Source organism: Callospermophilus lateralis, chromosome 1 (genome assembly GCF_048772815.1).
Source record: "Callospermophilus lateralis isolate mCalLat2 chromosome 1, mCalLat2.hap1, whole genome shotgun sequence".
NCBI classification, from domain to species: Eukaryota; Metazoa; Chordata; class Mammalia; order Rodentia; family Sciuridae; genus Callospermophilus; species Callospermophilus lateralis.
In genome coordinates, this window is record NC_135305.1 from 120,313,884 (window position 1) to 120,334,558 (window position 20,675).

The 20,675-nt window shown below is 38.9% G+C and overlaps 1 pseudogene; it reads right to left on the reverse strand.

Moving 5' to 3' along the window:
- Positions 1 to 15,059: 15,059 nt before the first annotated feature.
- On the reverse strand, positions 15,060 to 15,269 carry LOC143637829 (stress-associated endoplasmic reticulum protein 1 pseudogene; annotated as a pseudogene).
- Between the last annotated feature and the right edge of the window lie 5,406 nt (positions 15,270 to 20,675).

Sequence of the window (20,675 nt, forward strand, 5' to 3'; positions counted from 1 at the left end):
CAGGTAGCATGTCAATTTCTGAAAGCTTATTACTCAATATAAAAAAGTTTTTAGAACCTAAAGGGAATTAATTGGTCAATGGTATCAAATAAATATATAAGTGAAATGCTTCCAAAATACTCCGTCTCATTTATCTTCTTTCACTATTTTGGTGAGAGAGGAAGAAAATTCCTAATCTGATATCCTTTTTATTCCCCTTTGCAAGTCTTTTCAATTTTCATATACTTTCCAGATTTTTGCTGTTTTAGTTAGCAACTAACTAAAAATCAACTTGAGGAGAAAAAGTTGATTTTCACTCATGGTTTCAGAGGTTTAGTCAGACAACTCCATAGCTCTGGGCCTGAGGTGAGGTTGAACACCCCAGCAGAAAGGCATGGCAGACGAAAGCAGGTAAGGACATAGCAATCGGGAAGCAGAGAAAGGGCTCAACTCACCAAAGACAAAATATAAAACCCAAAGTCAAACCAATGACCTATTTCCTCTAGCCATACCCTCCCTGCCTACATTTACTGCCCAGTTAATCCACATCACTGTTGAGTACACTGATTAGTATACACCTCTTATAATCAAAAAATTTCACCTCTTAAAATTCTTGCATTGTCTCACACGTAAACTTTTGAGGGACACCCCACATCTAAACCGTAACACTGTCCTATATGTGAAATATCATATATGTGAAATATCATTGCATAGATATATGCTGAAATCCTATTTTCATTTAGGCAGCATGTATCTTTGAAATATATGGAAGGCTGCAGAATATCAAAGACTATATTACTCAGTCTTAAAAAAAAGAAATTATGGCATTTGCTGGTAAATGGATAGAGCTGGAGAATATCATGCTAAGTGAAGAAAGTCAGTCCCACAAAACCAAAGGCCAAATATTTTCTCTGATATGCAGATGCTAACTTACAATAACAGGGGTAGGGAAGAATAATGGTAATTTGGATTAGGTGGAGGGAAGTGAATGGGGAGGGGGCATTGAGGTAGGAAGGGCAGTAGAATGAATTGGACATTATTACCCTATGTGTATATAAGACTACATGACTGGTGTGAATCTATATCATGTACAACTAGAAAAATTACACTCCATTTTATGTATGATGTGTCAAAATACATTCTACTTTCCTGTATAACTAGTGAGAACAACTAAAAATATTATATAAATAAAAAAATTCATAAATTAAAGAAATGTTTATTTAAGAAGAACTGTATGGATTATATTTCATTCAACACACTTACTGGTTTGTGACTGTTTAATAATGCTATTGTAACAATTGATGTTAGTAGAATTGTCTCTACTTCAAAGGTCCAAAAGTTATAGATAGCACACAATGATGGTTCATTAATACAAATTTAACCAAGTCTAAACTTTCTATTGAACTACTGCAGAGGACATAGAAGTTGACTTTTAAAGATTGATTCCAAAGGATTTTTTATATTAAGACTTCTACAATTATAATAGAAGAGATATAACAAAAAATAACTTTGTTATAATTTCACCAAGTAATTTTTAACTATAATTAACAATATAGTCTGCATCCAAAATATGTAATAACATAAGTAGTACTTTCATTATTAAATAATTGTGTTAATTTTTGAGCTCTTGTGATTATGTTCAACATTTTATTTAGTAAATGTATATTTACTTGTAATATATAACTGCTTTCTATGAATGAAAAAATACAAAAACACATCAAATAGTAAAATACTATGGCTTCTATATAGATTACATTTTTTTGATTAATTATTCCATCAAGTTAAAGAGCAGATATATAGGGTATACCAGCTATTTCCTATGACAATCTCATAAAAAAATTTCATTATACAAATAATGGTATCAATAATACCATATTTCTTGCCTACATTTGCATTGGAATCAAAACAACTATTTATATGAATTTGATTTGATTTGATTTATTTTTTTAAAGAGAGAGAGAGAGAGAATTTTTTAATATTTATTTTTCAGTTTTCGGAAGACACAACATCTTTATTTTTTGTATGTGGTGCTGAGGATTGAACCTGGGCCGCACGCATGCCTGGTCAGTGCACTACTGCTTGAGCCACATCCCCAGCCCTTGATTTTATTAACCTTATATTTTCTAATGTGCAAAATACATTAAAGTTGGCTGTGTTATACAGTAAAGATTAAATAATAAATATCTTAATCTACTTACTCTGTTTTGCTATACATCTAAAACTTGGATTAAAAAATAGTTTGATATCTGGAGAAGAAAATGCACTGGTTAATTGATTCAAGCATTTAACTTCATTTATCTTATACTTTTTCCTGTGTGTTTGTTTAGGTATGAGTGCCTATAAACAGACAGAAATTACCCTCTTTAGATTACCAACAGAGATTATCCTGTACAGTTGGATGATAGTTAAAATTTAGCCCTGGGGGCTGGAGTTGTGGCTCAGTGGTAAAGCACTTGCCTCGCACATGTGAACCACTGGGTTTGATCCTCAGCACCACATAAAAATAAATAAAGATATTGTGTTCATATACAACTAAAAAATATTTTTTTAAAATTTACCCCTGAAAGAGTAAGAAAGGAAAAATAAAGGACACTTGATAAACTCAATGTGATGCTTCAAAATTGAGTGAATTAAAAAAATGAACATGTGGGACTGGGGCTATTGCTCAGTGACAGAACACTTTCCTAGCATTCATGAGGTACTGGATTCAATCCTCAGCACCACATAAAAATGAATAAAATAAAAGCATTCTGTTCATCAATAACTATAAAAAACATTTAAAAAATGAACACGTGTAGTACATTTAGACACACATGCAAAGCAGGTATACATTTATAGGAAAAACATAAATTTAGGAACAAAGTTTTAAATTAAGAAATGGAAAAAAGTTAAATGGAAAAATAATTACTAGATTTCAAACAAAGTGTTTTCATAAAACCAGAGTGAAAGAGAGTTAGCCACATTTACTGGTTTCCTTCCACTTGGTCTTACATTTGCTTTTCACCCATTTCAATTCTGCTGTGCTCTAGGAGGCAGATATTGTATGCATCAAAATACTTTAGTTCTCTAGTATCTAGTCAAGAGATCAGAGGAAAGGGACAAAATAAAATCTGGGTGATTATCTCTCATTTTCCTTCACCCATTTTTGCTGTCTTTCTCTCAAAGTTTTATGGACTATCTCATATCCTCGTTTAACAATATTTCTTCAAGTTATCTGTGCCTGCCCTTAGATGAAAGATGCTAACGGAATCCTGTTATAGTCTTGTCAAATGCAATGTATTTTATACATTTCTTATACCCTGTGTTTTACTTTTATTGAGTACCCCAAGAGACTATCAGGGAAACATAAGTGACTCATCCCATGTATTTTGGATTTGTCAAAAGAAAATGAAAACTGATTTTCTCTACCAATGGAAATTGCAATAAGCCTAAGTTAAGCTCCCTCAAAACAAATAGTATATGATAATTGAAAATCAATTCACTGTTCTTAAACTACTATGTAGATACTTTGGCACAGAAAAACTATCTATTTAACATTGGAAAATTTCATAGCCATCTGGAGTAAGAATTAACCTAAAGAATTTAATAAAATCTCTTTTTATTTCTTTCCTAAAAATGTTAAAGTTTTAAGTTGAAATGAATAGATATATTTAATCCACCTCTTCATTTTATAAATAAGAAATGTGGTCCCCTCGATTAATCAAGCCCAAGCCCACTGGTGATAGCCCCTGTATTTGGTGGTGGCTAAAGGGCAGGTATTTCTAAGGGGTATAGGTAGAGCTTAGACACATGAGATAAGATACCCATATATGTGCCTGCAAGAACCTTCAATGACTATAAGGGAGCAATGAGGACACAGGAAGCCAGGCTTGGGAAGGGAAGAGGGGCAGGAGAGGTGAACCTCCTTTGCATTTCAGCATGGAAGTTCAAGACATCTGAAAATACAACATTAGAACAAAACATAGGTCCACTGAGGTAAATCTGGCAAGAAATACAATTTGTCATGGAATATATTTTACTGAACCCTTTGTTATTTTTGTTTATAAACTTCCAATATTTGATATAAGGTACACCTGCCTCCTTTTATATTTTTGTTCTACACCCCACATCTACTAGATAGTAACCTAATGAACTTAACTTAGGGAAATTCAAGACGGTGTGCTCAGGCAGAAGAAAAAACTGCTATAGTTCCCCTTATCACTCCAAGGAATGAGCACAAAATTCAGCGTGCAAAGATGAGGTTTGAAATCTGCTCAGTTCACAGGTGCCTCTTGGGATAAACTCCTTATTGCCTTGAATGTGATTCTCATGGTTCAAAATCCATGTTTTCACACATAAGGGCTCCTAATGTAACTAAGTTCCTCCAACAAGTCCACCAATGAAAACAACTGTTCTTTATAATGAGAAGACAATACTGGTTATGCAGAACCTATTGAGAGTTGGCTTATCCATCTTCAGCATGGCACTTTCCTAGGAAATGCTTGTGGCCAATTTTTATGATTCCTGTTTATGATCTTTATCTTATGATCAACCTCAAGAATGTAATACCCAGGCCCAGATATCTTGCACATTTCTTATTGGAAAACATTAGAATGAACAACCAGCCCTGCAGCTGATTTATAAAACAAAAAGGGAAAATACACACACACATACATACACACACTCTGCACAAAGGGCAGAAACAGATCCCAATCTCTAGGCTGCTCTAGAAACCTGTCTGCCTCCACATAGGAAAGAGCTCCTTAGATGCGCTCACTGCTGCCACTACATGTTTCAACCCCTAATACACACATGCACACCCATGCACACCCATCCACATAAAAGGTGCAGGTTGGCCCATAAGGTCTACAGCCACGCATAATCTTGGGCCAACAACTCAAAAGATCCAAATATGGTGCCAGACTGAGTGATGGAGGGCTGAGAAGGGAAGGATTATTGACACACGCCACACAAACCCACACACTATCATAGCCTTATTCATTCACACATACTTATGCATCACACAATTACAGAGTCACAAAAACAGTTCACAAACAAACACATACACCAGATACAGAGGCACATGCATTCTAATATATACATTCTCCAGACACATGTCTTCACATACACATAGTCATGTGTATGCACTCGCTCACAGTCCAGAGGTGGGAATTTTACCTTTAGCCCCCACAACTACAAACACTCCCTACAGATACAGGTACTTAGGTTGGCTATGAATCCAGAGGCCAGACTAAGCTCCAGGTGGGCCTAAGGGAGAGTGAAAAGGCAGAGGAGCAGCAGATGTCCCTCTGTCATCCTCCTCTGTGGGGAGTTAGGGGTGAGGAAACCCTGCCTACCAAGGGAGCAGTCCACAAACTTTGACCTGGGACCCTCAGGGAGAGTGACCTCCTGGCTCCCGGAGGTCGCTGGAAGGACTGAGAATGTGGAGGTGCCAGAAGGAGTCTTTATGTCCCCAAACTGAATCTCTCCCCTTAGCTGAAGGCTAGGACCCTTCTGACAACTCCTTTCAACATCACGCCCACAACAGTACTGCCAGTCCCCAGGAGCTTATCTCTCCTTTAAGATCCCTTCACTGAGACCCACACCTATTCCTTCACAAAATGGAGTCCCACCCAGACCAGAAGCTTTACTTGCCTGTCGAGACCTGCAGTCCTGGAGTGTATCATGAAAATTTTATCCCAGTCTTTTTCAGCAAGAAAAGGGTTGTGAATGGACTCTGTCTATAGAAAATCTTCAGTGATCCAAAGTGGCCTGGGGCAGGAGGAGAGGAAGGGACACCTGGATAAAGTGAACTCCCAGATCATTATCTTTTAGAAAGAATTTTGGGTTAATTTTAACCCTAACCTCCAGCCTTACAACAACAAACAATTTGATTTTTACAAACTCTCCCTCCTCCAGGACATTCCCCAACAAAAATATTAGCCAGCAGATATCTTAGCCAAAATGAAAGGCTGAGAGGGGGGGTGCTCCCTCTCTCCTGTTATTTCAGGGAGTGCAGAGCCTGAATCAGAAGAATGATCTTGAGTTCAAAGCCAGCCTCAGCAAGTTCCAGAGGCCTTAAGCACCTCAGCCAGACCCTGACTGAAAATATAAGTATGCAATTGCAGAAGATAGGGTTAAGTGGATATGTGCCCCTGGGTTCAATATGTGGTAGAAAAAAATTAGAAAAAAATAAACTTATGAAATTTTCAGCCCTCCAGATAGTCCTATTTACAGGAATTCCCCTCTGCAGTGAAAGCACTGAGATTAACTTCCAGAAAGTCACTTCCTTTGAACTTCTCACATTCACTTCCAGTCAAAATTCTGTTATCCTATTTATTTTTATTTTTAAGTTGTATATGGACACAAAATCTTTATTTTTATTAGTTCATTTTTATGGGGTGCTGAGGATCGAACCCAGGGCCTCATGCTGGTGAGGCAAGCATTCATTCTACCACTAAGCTACAACCCCAGCCCCCTTGGTTTTGATTCTTCCCAATGAAATGCTTAACTTTGTTAACTAAGCCCCTGTTAAATGTCAGCAAAGCATGTGAAAACTATGACATTCAAAGTGGAACAGGCTGGCATCTGACAACTTGGGATTCAATGGTGTGGAGATTGCAGGCTCTGTTTAGCAATTGCACTTGCTTTCTCTTCCCAGTGGACATTTCTGGGCCTTGGGCACCATGGGTCCTGATTAGTGCCCACTGTGACATCCTGGCCGCTCTGGAGATACCTCCTGATGTCACAGACAGGTGGACTGACAATGCTATGATGTTACCGTTCCCCGGACAACCCTAGAAGCTCCCTGTGCTGGCCACGTCAGACAAGGATTCAAGACATGTGCCAGCTCCCCTGTGGTGGTATGAGGGAGACAAAGGGACCGAGCTTCAGGGGCATGCTTTTTTCAAGAAAAGCCATCCCAGCTTTTCCCCCCAGTGGAAGCGGAGCGAGGATCTGTTGGGGCTGAGGCCCATCTGTCCTGTGAGCGATCCTGCTCCTTCCAGGTCCACACCCAACGCTGAAGCCCACCTGCCGCCCCGCCCGCCTGCCCGCCCTCAATGGCCTCTAGGAGGCATAGTCCACGTTTGGCAGCACTAGGCAAGCTGTCCACCTAGACACCAGCGTCCTGCAACAGGCATTCGCCCCCTACCAGGTCCAGTGAACCTGAGAGGATCCGAGGGATGCACAATCACCCAGAATAGCACGGGCCCCTGCAGCATTGCCCTCCAACCTGGTTATCCAGGACCTGGCTCCTTGGAGATATCGTCCAGCCAGGGAAATGGCCTAGGGCCCTAGCAGCCATATGGAGTGGAGGGAATGGCAGCTGTTGACATCTGAGGGTAGGGGAGCATTCAGGGCAGCTCGGTGGGTTATGCGAAGTTGAGTTTGACATCGTCACACAAACTCTGGCAGGGTGCCCCGACTTTCATAGCAGGCTGATAAGGTAACAGCTTGACCCTGTCAAAAATGAACTCAAAGTTAAGGGAGGTGGATGGCTAAAGAGTATTATTTTCACTAAAAAATCAATCAAAAAAACAGACTGAATGTGTTGTTAATTAACTTATATTAGTGGTTTTGTTTCCTTAAATTTTCAAATACTTAAATTCAACATCTTCTAATATAATTAGATAGCTAGAATGTTTATGTAAAATATTTATGTAAAATATTTATGTAAAATCTGGAGAAATATAATTATTCTAGAAATTAAGTGTGACAGGTAGCGTGTCAATTTCTGAAAGCTTATTACTCAATATTAAGAAGCTTTTAGCACCTAAAGGGAATTAATTGGTCAATGGTATCAAATAAATATATAAATGAAATAGTTCCAAAATATTCCATCTCATTTATTTTCTTTCACTATTTTGGTGAGAGAGGAAGAAAATTCCTAATCTGATATCCTTTTTATTCCCTTTTGCAAGTCTTTTCAATTTTCATATACTTTCCAGATTTTTGCTGTTTTAGTTAGCTGCTAACTAAAAATCAACTTGAGGAGAAAAAGTTGATTTTCACTCATGATTTCAGAGGTTCAGTCAGACAACTCCATAGCTCTGGGCCTGAGGTGAGGTTGAACACCCCAGCAGAAAGGCATGGCAGACGAAAGCAGGTAAAGACATAGCAATCAGGAAGCAGAGAAAGGGCTCAGCTCACCAAGGACAAAATATAAAACCCAAAGTCACACTAAAGACCTATTTCCTCTAGCCATACCCTCCTGCCTACATTTACTGCCCAGTTAATCCATATCACTGTTGAATACACTGATTAGTATACACCTCTCATAATCAAATAATTTCACCTCTTAAAGTTCTTGCATTGTCTCACACGTTAACTTTTGAGGGACACCCCATATCTAAACCATAATACTGTGCTATATGTGAAATATCACATATGTGAAATATCATTGCATAGTTATATGCTGAAATCCTATTTTCATTTAGGCAGCATGTATCTTTGAAATATATGGAATGCTGCAGAATGTCAAAGACTATATTACTCATTCTTAAAGAAAGAAATTATGGCATTTGCTGGTAAATGGATAGAGCTGGAGAATATCATGCTAAGTGAAGAAAGTCAGTCCCACAAAACCAAAGACCAAATATTTTCTCTGATATGCAGATTCTAACTTACAATAAGGCGGATAGGGAAGAATAATGGTAATTTGGATTAGGTGGAGGGAAGTGAATGGGGAGGGGGTATTGGGGTAGGAAGGGCAGTAGAATGAATTGGGCATTACTACCCTATGTGTATATAAGAATACATGACTGGTGTGAATCTATATCATGTACAACTAGAAAAAGGAGAAATTACACTCTATTTTATGTATGATATGTCAAAATACATTCTACTTTCCTATATAACTAATGAGAACAAATAAAAATATTATATAAATAAAAGAAATTTATAAAGAAATGTTTATTTAAGAAGAACTGTATGGATTATATTATATTCAACACACCTATTGGTTTGTGACTGTTTAATAATGTTCTTATAAGGATCAATGTTAGTAGAATTGTCCCTACTTCAAAAGTCCAAGAGTTATAGATAGCACACATTGCTGGTTCATTAATACAAATTTAACCAAGTCCAAACTTTCTTTTAAACTACTGCAGAGGACTTAGAAGTTTGACTTTTAAAGATTGATTCCAAAGGATTTTTTATATTAAGACTTTTACAATTATAACAGAAAGGATATAACTAAAAAAATAACTTTGTTATAATTTCACCAAGTAATTTTTAACTATAATTAACAATATAGTCTGCATCCAAAATATGCAATAACATAAGTAGTACTTTTATTATTTAAATAATTGTGTTAATTTTTGAGCTCTTGTGATTATGTTCAATATTTTATTTAGTAAATATATATTTACTTGTAACATATATGAATGAAAAAATATAAAAACACATCAAATAGTAAAATACTATGGCTTCTATGTAGATTACATTTTTTGGATTAATTATTCCATCAAGTAAAAGAGTAAATACATAGGGTATACCAGCTATTTCCTATGGCAATGTCATAAAAAAAAACCCATTTCATTATACAAATAATGGTATCAATAATACCATATTTCTTGCCTATATTTTGCATTGGAATCAAAACATCTGTTTATATGAATTTTGATTTTATTAAACTTATATTTTCTAATGTGCAAAATACATTAAAGTTGACTGTGTTATACAGTAAAGATTAATATATATCTTAATCTACTTACTATGTTTTGCTATACATCTAAATCTTGGATTAAAAAATAGTCTGTCATCTGGAGAAGAAAATGCACTGGTTAATTGATTCAAACATTTACACTTCATTTATCTTATACGTTTTCCTGTGTGTTTGTTTAGGTGTGTGTGCCTATACACACACAGAAATTACCCTCTTTAGATTACCCACATAGATCATCCTCTATAGTTGGATGATAGTTAAAATTTAGCCCTGGGGGCTGGAGTTGTGGCTCAGTGGTAAAGCACTTGCCTCGCACACGAGAACCACTGGGTTTGATCCTCAGCACCACATAAAAATAAAGATATTGTGTTCATCTACAACTAAAAAATATTTTTAAAAATTCACCCCTGAAAGAGTAAGAAAGGAAAATTAAAGGACACTTGATAAACTCAATGTGATGCTTCAAAATTGACTAAATTAAAAAAATGAACATGTGGGGCTGGGGCTATTGCTCAGCGACAGAGCACTTTCCTAGCATGCATGAGGTACTGGGTTCAATCCTCAGCACCACATAAAAATGAATAAAATAAAGGCATTCTGTTAATCAACAACTACCAAAAAACATTTAAAAAATGAACATGTGTAGTACATTTAGACACACATGCAAAGCAGGTATACATTTATAGGAAAAACATAAATTTAGGAACAAAGTTTTAAATTAAAAAATGGAAAAAAGTTAAATGGAAAAATAATTACTAGATTTTAAACAAAGTGTTTTCATAAAACCAGAGTGAAAGAGAGTTAGTCACATTTGCTGGTTTCCTTCCATTTGGTCTTACATTTGCTTTTCACCCATCTCAATTCTGCTGTCCTCTAGGAGGCAGATATTGTATGCATCAAAATACTTTAGTTCTCTAGTATCTAGTCAAGAGATCAGAGGAAAGGGACAAAATAAAATCTGGGTGATTATCTCTCATTTTCCTTCACCCATTTTTGCTGTCTTTCTCTCAAAGTTTTATGGACTATCTCACATCCTCCTTTAACAATATTTCTTCAAGTTATCTGTGCCTGCCCTTAGATGAAAGATGCTAACGGAATCCTGTTATAGTCTTGTCAAATGCAATGTATTTTATAAATTTCTTCACCTTATATCTGTATTAAATTCCTAATTTATATGCAATAGAATTGGTCTCTCACCTTGATGCTTGAATAGCTGATGTGCTTTCCTAGGAAAAAATGGCATTATAGTATCCATGGCACATGATGGATTATCAATATCAAGTTATCACCAGTTGGCATGGGAAGAAGTACAGTGGCAAAGCTAGTTTTCAAAGATTGTTTCACTTAGTTACTACAATTATCTTAGTGACTAAAAGATTTTGTAGAGTTTTTTATTTCCGTTTATGACTCTAGAAAGTATATAGTGGGAAAAAAAGATAATTTTGAATGTTCACAGCAGAATATATGAGCTTATCTTTTAATATTCACCTATGAATAGACTTTCTACCTTCAGTTTTTTAAACAAAAATTTACAGTTGCAGAAGGACAAAATACCATTTTTTATTTATTTTTATAAGGGCTAAAAATTCAACTGAGTGCCTCACTTGTACTATGTAAGTTCTCTGCCAATAAGCTACAGCCCCAGCCCTCCTCAAATGTTACTTGGCAAATATCACAAAAGACCAAGCTCACATGAGACCTAGCCTTGCCTTTTAAATATCACAGGATTAACTAAATGTCAAATCTCACCATATCTATTCTTATGGGTGGAAGAAAAAGACGAAGAAAAGTTTGATCCCTGAAAGAAGAGATGAAGAGATGAGACTGAGATTTTTTAATTCTCAGATCCCATTAATAAAACTTGCTCTCCCCAACAATCAGAACAAAGTAGGCTTTACCTGCTATATTAGTTACCTGTTGCTGTATAACAAACAAATTGCAAAACCACAAACATTATCACACACTGGTTCTAAGGATCAGGATCACAAGCCCAATTGTGTCTAGGTGAGTGGTTTTAGTTTAGCATCTCTTCCATGTATGCATTCAGGTTGAATTCATCCAACGTTTAGCTGGGGACAGACGATCTGCTTCCCCCAAACATTTGCTTACATATCTGTTAGCTGGAGACTCCAAATCTTTCCATGCTTGAGATAATAAATACCTGTTGTTGTCAGGAGTGGTGGTGAACATCTGTAATCCCAGGCCCTCAGGAGGCTAAAGCAGGAAGATAGTGAGTTGAAGCCAAGTCTCAGTACCTTAGAGACATATTGCTTCAAAATTTAAAAAAGAGGCTGGGGGTGGGTCTGGGGATGTTGCTAGATCTGTAATAGACCACTCCTGGTTTCAATCCCTAATACAAAAATTTGTTTTAAACCACTAAGTTTCTGAGGAATTCCTTAAGCAGTGTTGTGCAATGATTTATGTTTTGGGTACCAGAATTACGATGTGATCATAAAAATATTAAAATATGGGAGTAAGTTTGGAAATGGACAGTGGGCAATACCTAGAAAAACTTGGTATGAAGAACAATAGTAAAAATCTAACTGGCCTTATCTCATACATTGCATAGGCTTTCAGTGAGGGGTTAGTGGAAGAGGAGCATGAATTAGAAATTGGAAGAAGGAAGATATTTGTTAATATAAAATAGAGTTAACACAGATTATGGCCTATCTGACTATCATAATAAATGTTAATAGCAAATTTTTTGATGAGATTCTCATTTAAGGGCCAAAAACTGATTTATAGGCAATAACCTCTTTTTTCATGTGGAACATTAAGGTGAATGGAACATTATGTTAAATAAGCAAAACATTAAATAGTTATGTATAATTGTGAAATATAGGCCAAATATAGTAAATAACTTCAGACATTTCATGATATCTATAGTCCACAATCTCTGGGGATTTGAACTGCAAACCAGTGAAATTGTGATTAGGCCTATTTTCCAATTTTATTTTGAATGGCATATTGAATGATTCAATGACTATATTTAGAAAGCCTTGCAAAGTCTGTGTGGTTAAAATAAGCAAAGTGGAGATATAAGTTTATGTAATGATGTGATACAAAATGAGTGGAGGGGCAGAAGAAAGAAGACACCAAATATTCTGGAAAAATAGATATAATGGAACTGAGTTTACTTTAAAATTCCCATTATAGTCAGTATATCTACATCAAGTATATCTTTATAATTTTATGGGAAGCATAGCTTCTATTTTTAATATTCAGGGAACATTATTTTTAAATAATAAATCAAATAGACACATCTTTCATTTACTAAACATCCATAATCCAATGTGAATATAAAATGCAATCAATTGCCAAATTACACATGAAATACAAAGGGAATGCATTAAACATATGTGAAATGATTGTTAGCTATAGCAAATTATCAGTCAAATTAAAATCATTGTACATTTAAAAACAATAACACCAAAAAAAAAAAAACACCTCCAAGCCAATTATCTATAGTAAACCAAGGGCAAGAGTGACTTGGAATGATTAAATTCAAGCAAAGAGTAAGACACCTGCTATGAATTTAAAGCAATAACTTTCATTTTTAAAGTTACAATAAAATAGGTAACCAAAATTTGTTTCAAAGTGGGAAATAAGTGCAGGGATTGATTTATTTACTGGGTGAGAAAGGAGGGTAACAGTTCAGCTTGAACCTGCAGGCCCAAGGTTGGCCAATTCCTTTCCTATTGTATTAGTTGAGTTCCTAGATGCCTGTTAGAGTCTGTAAACAAGTCAGGATGGCACCTGGCATTTTGCCAGAGGGAGTGGTTTGTGAAGTAATGCCAGGGAGCCATTAAGTGTGGAGATTCCTTATTGGTTGATTGCTGTATCTATTTTAAGTTAATTAAGATAAGCTGTGTGGAATGTATATATACCACTCCTGTCCTACAATAAAAGGCTCCCACTCCTGCTGTATCAATCTACACAAGTTGCTCCTCACACCCCCCGCCCCGTTATTTTGCTGCAGCTGGACTGCAGCAGATGCCCTTAACCACTCCTCTCCTTTACTCTCCTCCTTACCAGAGTGTATGTCAAAAGTCCTCTATGAGGTTTGCATTGTGTACATATTAGGTAGCAGATTTTCCTTCTGTTGCTGTTAAACCTGCTTATTTAAAAAGAGATATCCTGAGGCAATTCACAAGCAAACATAAGCAGATTTTACCAAATCATTAATATACATGCACTGCTCAGCAATTTTGCACCAAGTTATGGCTAAGTGTATCCAAGACTTGCCATTTTCAACAGTACCAGAAAACTCAAAATCTGCTTTATCACTCTCACCCTTAGTAGTAGTAAGAAGAAAATGTGATCAATTCTAATCTATAAAAACAAACAAAGGAAGACTAAAGAATGATCTTATGAGTAAATCCATTTAATTTCAAGTGCCACTCTAAACTGATAAATCTAATACCTCTCCTAAGGGCATTTTAATTATAAACCTACAAAAAAACATTTTCAAACTAAGTGTAACTTTTTAGTTCATGTGCCTTTTTTTTGTATTAAAAAGTGCTGAGTATGCTAAGATGTCTTATGGCACACTGCAAGGTATGATGGTAAGTCCTGATGATGCACACATTTCTAGTAGCAATTTTCTATAAAATTTTGCTAGCATAACAAATCCCTTTGATATGTTAAAATAATCCTAGTGATATCGATGTGACATAAACCTTCCCTGACTTCACTTCACTATGGTATATTTTAGTGAAACCTCAGTAGCTGATTAAGTGACAAAATGACCAAGCAAGTTTTTTTTTTCTTTTCCCTAAGAAGAGGCCTTTAGGTTATGCTCATTTGTGCAAAATCCAAGGAAGTGAATTAGAAATAATATCATTCAAATAGATGTGGCTTATATATAAGCATCACTACTTCTATTATGCATTCAAAAGTTTTTCAAAATTTTCAGGTGCTATTGGTTATGGCAAACTAGGCCATATTCCATTTATAAGTACTTTATTAAGGAAAATTACATGACCCTATAATGGAGTGTGCTTTCATTTCAAGAGAGAGTAATAAACTGCCTACCTATATAAAAACCTTAAGATTCCAAATTTTAAATTAAGCTAACTATGTTAGAGTGAACAAAATCTAGACCCTATCTACACAGATTTACTAAGTACTCTTACTGTGTAATGTTTCAATAACCACATTAAAAAACTTTATTAAGTAGGGTCCACTACCTTAGTGGAACAAATGAATTTTATTGCTTTATTCATGTGGTGCTTTTTGCAAGGCACTGTGGTATGAACTAGAAACCCTGAATGACTTGTGGAAAAAACCTTGGTATGATACATGAAGGATGCTATGAAAGTCATTCTGAGGTAGGATGCCTCAGTGAATTGTTTTTAACAGGGTATAGAACAATTCTAGTTAAATGAGTTCTAGTTAAAATTCACAGAATGAAAACATCTTAAGGTGAGTGACTTCATATGTCCTTCCTGATGCTCTGAATAACCTGGAGAATTGCAGAGCCACAAACAACAACAACAAAAAAAAATTAAGAGAGCTAATAACTAGGGTTCTACAGATGCCTTCTCTTCAGGGCATTTCGCGAGGTCTTGTGGACATAGCCACACTGGGCAACCTTCTTGGTGTGCATCTTCTTGGCCATCTGGGTCTGTGGCTTGGCAACCATCTTCGTGGGATCAACCCCTAGGCCTTTCTTCTTTTCAGTGCTGCTGTGAGGCTGGGCTTCTGGTACCCTTGCTGCCCCTATAAGGAGGCACTCAGGACAGGTGCCTGCTTAGGCCACTGGGCCTGGATGTGTGGGGTCAGGGGGCAGGGCAAGGCTTGGCAGTGGGGCACCTGGCACCAGCAGAGAACATTGGGCTGGAGGACTGGGCCAAAAGGGTGCATGGGAGCACAAAAGTGGGCCACCAGGAAATTCTCAGCAGGTGCTCTGGCAGCTGCTGTGAGCCTGGATATAAAGAGAAAGGAAAGGCAAAACCCGGACAGTGCAGCCCACCACCTCTGCAAAGCAGTTTCTTGTGTAGAATGTAAAGGTCTGTTATCAAGTTATGTACAGTGTTGATCAGGAAAAACCTCCATCCTTGAATTAGCAGAACAACAATTATGGCCTATACCACCTATCCTTTTTCAAAAATCATAAGATATTTATTATTTCAAGAGAATCATATAACCAGAGGCAATTAGATGTGATTGCATTATAGGGGAATTGACCTAGTTTTTATATGGGGGATCAAGGCTGAGTCTTGAATGGTCCCAGGAATGAGTAGATTCAACACTGTGGAAAAGTGGGCCTAGAGTTAGACCATCCTTGGATGTAGGTAGTTTACCCCAAATTAGGAATGATTTCTCTCAGCACCAAAGTGGGCCTCACTATCCTTGTGATGGGCATGTATCCTGAAGGGATGGTCAGTCATAAGAAGCCAACACTACATTTCTGATTTTGTAATGATTTTCTGGTCTGGAAAAATCTATTTCCAAAGTCATTGACCATCACTGTATTGTTTAGATTATTGATTAAAGTTAATCTTTAAAGACATCATAGTAATATACTGTTAGAATTTCTGTCAGGATCACTGTAGGACAAATTAGGATGTGCCATTAGTCTTCTGTTTACTAGCATATGGAGTAGTCTTATATGTTTTATCTTCATATTTGTGATTTTCTTATGTGCCAGTTTAAGGCAAAGATTATTTTTTTGGCTTCCAAAAATTTAGGATTTATTGTGTCAGGATATAGAAATGTAAGAATGAATAAAACTATGTCTTTCATTAAAGGAGATATGTGCAATGTGAGGTGGAACCAGGTATTGGGGTGGATGGAGACAGCAGTGAGCACAGTGCAGTTCTCCTAAGTGGCTTTTGGGGGCTGCAGGAGAGCTTGCCCCTAGAGCTTTCCTGCTGTTCCTGTAACAGGTAGAGTCCGATTAGACTCGTGTCTTGAGGGAAGCTCCTGCTGAAGTGGTGTGTGTTTGGGGAGTCAGTGTGGTGAAAAATCTGATAGTCTCCGCTGGGCTTACTGAAAAGGAGATGACACTGGTAAGTGGTATACAAGATATAATGGGATTGAAGGAGGAAAAGTTGCTTAAAAAGTGTTCCGTTGTTTCTCAGGGTCATCATGTATCATGACCAGCACAGCTAAACTTGCAGGTTCCTTCAAGGAGTGAAGAGAGATTAGAAAAAAAGACTCACAGATGCATATTTTGAAGATGAAATAGCTGGCATCTGAGTGGAGTACTGCTGTCTGATGGAGAAGCAGATCTACAGTTACACCAGCAATCCTTATTTATATAAGTCTCATTATCAGGTTAAAGACTATGAAAGCATTATTTTTTTTACTCATAAAGTGACAGGGCTAGCAACACTTATTCAGCTTTTCTGCAGTTGCAATTTACAATTGCAATGTGCAATGTTAGGAGCTTTGTGTAGCTCTCCAGAAAGTCCATTGTTTAAAGTTACTGTTAAGCAGGCAGCTTCAGAAGTAACAGAGCTAGTGAAACATTGTGGTTGTCTAGCAGGAGAGTTTCTCTATTCCCAGGAGCTATGGACCTGAGATCAAGGTCAAGGCAGATAAAATTTTTCTGAAGAGCCTCCTCATGCAGGGCATTATCACAGCAGCTAGGCACCCTGAAATCTTGCACTGGAACATTCCCAGGCAACAGGCTTTCCACAACCATGAGGTCATCAGATACCCCAGTCTCAGACACTGCTTTCCCATTCTTTGTCATCATTCTCCACATTCATGGTTAGGAAAGTTAAGATTCTTTGTGTTTAGCAGACCAGAAAAGGAGAGGGGGATATAGGTTGACAGAAAGCCGTGGCTGATCTTGGGCTTGCTCCCATGAGCTGTTGTCTTAGGGGGGATGAACCTGCCCCACTGGGGTGGGTAACCTGGCCAAATTGAGTGCCCTGACAAGTCTTCAAGGGGCAGAGCCATGCCAGATTCACCATCCTGTGCTAGAGAAGAAGGGATCCCCAGTGGCCCTGTGGAGTAGAGGCAGCGTCAACTGAGGCCCATCTGAGAAAAGTGGAGGACTTATGAGATCTGGGGAACTTCAAGTTTTAAAGCAGCTAACATAATTCTATCTTCTCCTTGGACACCTCTGCTGTTGTCCAGCAGAAGCACCCATTTTGGTACCAAATGCCTTTGTACCACGAGAATTGTCTTGGTTGTGTAAAAATGGGAAAAATTGAATGTTGAAGAAAACTTGAATTATTAAGTAGTCATTCATTGACCCATGCCTACTGGTTTTGCACATACCTATGGTTTAGCTACCATCCCACCAATCCTTAGAGTTCCTGATGGGAAGAAGCTCAGAGCCCACACCTTTGCTAGCTGTCAGCAGTTTGGTTACCTGCGAGCTCCAGGTGCAAGTGCAGCCCCAGTTCTACCATTTATGGCAGGCCCCCTTTGGGAAGCCCACACTCAGCCCTTGGGGCTGACACATAGAAATCCCACAGATGAGTGCCCATGCCAGCACCAAGACACCTTCTGCTGATAGCCAGGCTGCAAGGTCGTCTGGTGCATCTAATACATCTGCCTCAGCCTCCATAGTTGCTAGCCAGAGGCCAGGGCTTTTGGCCAGAATTTTTCTCAAGAACAGGCAGTCTCAGTCAACATGGGACAACCAAAGTCCATCCCCCTGAACTTGGTGTCAGTAACCTCAAAGGTAACTGGGAGAACAAACTTGTTCCCAGGCATGACATCTTCCATGGCAGTAATGAGCATCTGTACAAAAAGGGACCCCCTAAATCAACACCATGGGGCAAGCTTGGGACAGAAACACCAATAGAACCCCTAATCAGAGCTCCACCATGGGGACCAAAAGAAAAGACAAAGAACACACATGAACAAAGAAACACTGGTGTTCCTACCATATATCCCTCAAAGCCTGCCCCAACCCTTAAGCTCACATTCAGGAATCAGCACCCCCTCCAGAACAGCTACCTATAGTTGCTCATCTGTGCCTGTGACATCAATGGGATCTAGGAGCCCAGACTTGCTCTCACATCTCATATCTGCGTTTGGAGCCATGTGCATCTCCTCTCCAAGAGGAGGGACCCAAAGAAACGGACAGCACCATGGTGCAAGCTTGGGACAGAACAACAATAGTACCCCTAGCCAGAGCACCACAATGAGTAGCAAGGGACACAAGACAAAGCACAAACCAGGGAAAGCAAGCACTGGTGTTCCTACAATTATTGCTAATCTTTAATGCCTGCATATGCAGAATCCCCTATTCTCATCTTGGGGAACCAGTACTATCCCCACAAAGGCCACGTCTACTCTCAAGTCTGTTCCTGTGCCATCAATGGGATCTTGGAGCCACAACTTGCTTTCAAATCTCATATCTGCCGTGGAGGCCATGTGCATCTCCTCCCAAAGTGGAGGAACTCAAAGTACATGACAGTGATAACGGGCCTACTTGGGAGTTCAACATCTTCAGCCCTATTAAGCAGACCATCTCCATGGTGACCACCTTACATGGGCCAAACAACAACTGTGTACTTGGAGCCATGGTGACCACTCCTTCAAGTGTCTAAAGGCCACTACTTGCAGAAACTTTCAAGTCCCCCTCAGGGCACCAAGACCACCATAAGAAAATCTGCATCTAGCTTTAAATCTGTCCTGGCCTCTCACCCTGGAAAATTTGTTTCTTATGGGTACACAGTGAAGAGGAACCTGACCTTTAGGGCCCCATCCTTATCTGGCCAGGGATCTCCTGGAACCAGGAGCACTGGGACATCCACCAGATCCTCTTCCTCAAGGTCAGGACCTATTCCTGTGGGGTCCAGGAAGAAAATGCTGCCCTAAGCCAACATCCACCTTTCTCTCTTGCATGACCTGGTGTGAATCCGGTTCAGGGCTTGCCCTGAACTCTGTGATCCTGAGGAAAACAGAAGGCTCAGATACACAGCTTCCCATCCCCACCCACTTCCTAGGCAGGTTTGCCCTTAAAGCTGATGAGGAGGAGGCTGGAGTCTTATTTGGGCTCACTGGTTGGGGTCCTCACCACTATAGGCACAGGCCCTCAGCCTGGCTCTCTCTAGTTTCCTTGTGATTTGGAGCTCTTTGGAGCTTTTGGGCTTTGGCCATTTGGTTGATTAGAGAAAATGAATGTTGGCAGATTTGGGGTACCACAGAGTGAGAAGAAATTGAAGGTACATAGAGGAAGCAGCTATTGCCAAATCTCCGTTGTCATTTGTAACTGTGGTCAAGGCTGAGCCCACATTATCAGGAAGCTCCCTGGGGAGAATTTTCATTAAATGCTTTGCCTGTAGCTCTGAAGCTGTGAGCATGAAGTAGATAACCACCAGCTAGAACACAGCATGAAAATGGTGTCTATGAGGGAGGCCCCAGATGGAACCACTGGCTTTGGAACTAAACCTGCCAATGTGCTAAGATAGGGCCTGGGAGGAAGGGCCAAAGCAGCAATTGCAATTGGCAGGCTGGGGAAGAGGAGGACACTGAGGTTTGGAGTGCGAGGGTGGCTCTGTGAGGAGACAGCAGAGCCTACAAGAATGGGGGTGGTGGCCTACATTGAGGGGGTATTGGGTGGTCAAGAAATGTCTGGTGGAGGCCCAATGATACCAGAGGCCTTGCCCCTCCCCATGTACAGGGGTCATGCTCCTGTACATGGGCTTATGGGGCCATGGTACAGCTGTTTCTGATGGCCTGGGTCTCACCCATCAGAAGACAATTGATGTGCTTGCTACAGAGATTCTCCTTCTGGTCTAGGTGCTCAGCAGTCACTGGAAAGGTCAGTTCTGGAGGTGGTGGCAAGCTCAGAGTGGTGGGATGGCAGTACAAGAAACTCATTTCTGTACTCTACTGGTGTCCTCTATGGATGAGGACGATTTCCTCAGCAATGCCTGTCCTGGCCTGCCTTTTGCCACCTTCTCACACTGGGTCTTCTTCTGGGGATTCTCTGAAGCTGAAGAGGATCCCAGGGGCAGCTTGCATTTGGATGAGCCTGGAACCCTCCTCTTTAGGACTAGGAGACCTTGAGTGGAGCTGTAGGAGCTGTTGATGGCATTTCTCCTAGGGCAGGAGTTCATCTAGGAGGCCCAGCTCT